Source organism: Phyllobates terribilis, unplaced genomic scaffold (assembly GCF_046119375.1).
Source record: "Phyllobates terribilis strain yellow unplaced genomic scaffold, ASM4611937v1 Scaffold_8__6_contigs__length_399053987, whole genome shotgun sequence".
Taxonomy (NCBI): Eukaryota; Metazoa; Chordata; class Amphibia; order Anura; family Dendrobatidae; genus Phyllobates; species Phyllobates terribilis.
The window spans coordinates 58,894,158-58,897,759 of record NW_027362768.1 but is presented as its reverse complement, the minus strand read 5'-3'; the positions used below and the strand labels follow the sequence as shown (position 1 = coordinate 58,897,759).

General features: G+C 41.8%; 1 long non-coding RNA gene across 1 annotated transcript; it reads right to left on the bottom strand.

The window, feature by feature from the left end:
• Window positions 1-1,210: 1,210 nt before the first annotated feature.
• On the bottom strand, window positions 1,211-2,577 carry LOC141156372 (uncharacterized). Its single transcript, XR_012247596.1, has 3 exons — window positions 2,102-2,577; window positions 1,771-1,985; window positions 1,211-1,369 (listed from the first exon to the last, which is right to left on the bottom strand). It is a non-coding gene; the product is annotated as an uncharacterized lncRNA (long non-coding RNA).
• Window positions 2,578-3,602: the final 1,025 nt, after the last annotated feature.

Here is a 3,602-nt window from a genome sequence, read left to right as displayed (position 1 = left end):
AATATTATCCATGCATTTATACCAGCAAAGTCTAAGGCATTTTCAAATGCATGAACAGGCCATCTCCTTGTGCATGTTCGTGTGGTATATTTTCGTGCCATCTGATCCACTACATCTACTCCATATTTTGTTTCATTGTAAAACTTTACCGTTTCTGGAGTTTTTTTAGCGGAATCAGACGCAACAACAACATCTGGATGGACGGAACTCAAAATGACAACATTTTTGTTGGGCTTTCCTTGATATACTGTAAGTGTAAAATTGTCTTCATTTCTAAACACTTTAGTGTTGTACAATTCCTCTTTCATGGATTTTATTTCTTTAGGCACTTTTCGCCTTATCTTGTTCAGTGTTCCCACGATGGTTGTTCCTTTGCTTTTTAGCTGTTTAGCTAATTTTACTGAAGTAAAATAATTATCGGTTGTAACATTGCGACCTTTTTTCAAAAACGGGTCCAATAACTTCATTACCACATGGTCAGCTAAACGGTCCTCAGCACGGCGTGTGTCATCTTTGCCTAGATAAGGGAAGCCATTTGCCAGATATTTGCTCCTCTTATCAACAGCTAGCCAATATTTGTGGCCATATTTATCTGGTTTGGAAGGCATGTACTGCGTGAATGGACACCTAGTTTTGCTTGGGAAAAGTTGCTCATCCACCGTTATGTATGGGCCAAGTTTGTAACACGCAATACAATTTTCAATAAACCTGTCCCACACAGTAGAAAATAGAGCAAACTTGTCCGTTTGCAGTCTCTCCGATCGAGTAGATTTCTCATCAAATCTGAGAAACCTCATAATTTCAACAAAGCGGTCCCTAGACATTGTCGCTTTGCAAAACGGTATTCCCCAGTCATTACACCAAATACTGCTAATCGAGTGACGGTTCGTGCCAGATATTCCACGAGCATAGAATATCGCAATGAATGCATCTAGCTCCTCATCAGATAGAGTAAACTGTAAATTATTGTTCCTGCATGCTTCTGCAAGCGTACAGTTCTTTATATGTGTCAATATATATGAATCAAAAAATAAACGCCATGCGCTCAAAGGACTATCGATAATGATATTTCTTCTGGCGTATCCTGTAGGGCCAGGTGCTTCTCGAAGAATATTTTGGCTGTCACGCCTACCAGGCAAGTGTTCTCCAATTTCAACAGGTTTCCATTGAATACCATCCGCTGAAACTAGTATTCCTTCAGATTCGCCTTCTCTGGTGTTTGTTGTTGCATTACCTTCGCCGCCATCGTTATCTGTTGTTCTTTCATTTCTGGGACGTTTTGCTGATTTTTTCTGTCCACGACCAGGAGGATGGTCACGAGGCAACATAACTGCATGAGCCCGATCCCCAGTTGATGTGCTTGGAATATCTGTAAAAAAGTTGATGAATATTTAGAATTTTTGTTTTGTAAGGGTCCGTGCACACTGGCTGGATTAGCGGCGGAATATCCGACCGGATATTCTCACCACAATCCGGCCCGTACCTGCCCGCTCAGGTACAGAGCGGAGTTTCATACCTGAAGCTCCGCTCCGAACCCCGGGCTGGAGCCGCTGTCTGGGACGGAGCCGTGCTCGCGCGTAAGCAAGCGCTGCTCTGTCCCTGACAGCGGCTCCAGCCCGGGGTTCGGAGCGGAGCTTCAGGCATGAGCGGGCAGGTACGGCCTGTATTGCGGCAAGAATATCCAGATGGCTATTCAGCCAGAATTCTGCTAGTGTGCACAGGCCCTAACTCAGTGTGTGGAAGAACAAATAAATACACATAACTACTTACCTTCTGGATTTGTTCCTTCTGAGTCTTCAGATTCACTTGATATGTTCTGAGGAATGAAATCTTCATCACTGTCAGAATCAAATATATGTTCCTGCAATTCGGATTCCGATTCATCCTCCGGTATGGATTGCAAAGTAGCCAGAATATCCTGAGGCTTTATCAAACGTCTTCTCTCCATATTCCTCACAAATTCCATAATTCTATATAGTTCCCTGCTGAAAAATAGAAATGAAATGAAAACTAAAAGAAATAATAACTGTTCTGCCACCTTCAAAAGTAGGTGGGCTGAATCAGTTGACAGACAGCTAAACTATTTCATAACAATTCATACCTGTATGAGTCTTCAGAGCTCGTATGTCTGCGTCTGTTCTCTTTGTCTCTTCAGCTGAACTGAAAGTAAAGTTACTATCCAGAATACTGTCTCCTGCTAGGACCTTAGAAAAACACCACCCTTCATTAGCATAAGATAAGAGCCTAGAGTAAACAAGCTATTTTGTTCAGCATTACACAGTAATACAAGCAGGTAAAACACAAGGAAAATGTGAAAAGTTGACATGTAAATTGAACTACATCTATATGAACATCAGGGTAAATAAGACAGAGTGAAAAAATTATGCACAAAACTTTATAGCAACATTTAGTGACAAAAGGACCTCAAAATATAGTAGGGAGTCAAAATGACTCCCTTCAGTAGTTCTTGGTAAATTTTGAAAAAAACACGCAAATTTTTCACCAAAATTATTTATTCTCACAAAATCTTTTTTCACATCATATTTGAGGAAAAGTCACCGAGTTTCAAGCCGGAATTCTGAAAAATGTAGTCACAGAAGAGAAATAAAAAACGAAAGGAGTCAAAATGACTCCATCAGTAGTTCTAGTGTTAATACTCTGCAAAGAGCGTTGCAAAAGACAGACAAGTGGGATGCTGAGGCTAATGATGGCGTCATCACTAGAGATGAGCGTTGTTCTACTCGAACTGTTCGCCAATCTCAAATTCGAGCTGTTTTGGGCGGTGTTCGAGCCGTTCGGCGAACACGAACAATTTGAGAAAAATTCGGCTGTTCGAGGTTATGTTCGATAACTGTTCGTGCACCAAAATCATAACTGGATTTTTTCTCAGTAATGATGAAAATTAATGTTAATACGCAGTTTGAGTGTACAGCGGGGTGGGGGGAGGGGCAGGGGATGGATCTCTGCAGGAACAATGAAGATCTCCATTTTTTTTTTTCTCTTTCCCGCATTTACAGTGGGGAGGTGCAATCTGTCAGCCTATCAGCAGCGCACACACGGAGCGAAGTGCTTTTTTTCACACAAGCAAGGGCATGTGTCATTGGCAGTGTATGTCACATGTCCTTGCCCTATAAGACCAAGCCATTTTCCCCGTCGCCACCATTTTCTCACTGCTGCAGCTGCGTGTTAGACGGCACCGCTGTTGCTGTGTGCGCTATACCTTGTTAATTTCAAGCCAATTTTCGCACAAATCTACAGATAGCTTGGGAGTAGGGAATAGTTGTGATTGCAGTCCTTTTAAGGACTAGGTTACAGCATTTCCTACGACTTTTATCAGGCAGGTCTGTGCTCTTAAATAGATAGATTGTGGGAGTAAAGACTAATTGTAATTGGAGTCCTTTTCAGGACTAGGTTACATCAGTTCCTATCAGTTTTTGCCAGGCAGGTCTGTGCCAGTGCTGTGCAAGTTTTTTTCACAGCATTTGGCTGAATCTAGCAAAGCTAATCCTTTTTGGCCTATTGCAGAGTGTGTTAGTCAGTGGAGTAGCCTATCTGTGTTGCAAGATATACCACCTGTGTATAGAATACCAATTTTTTTACTG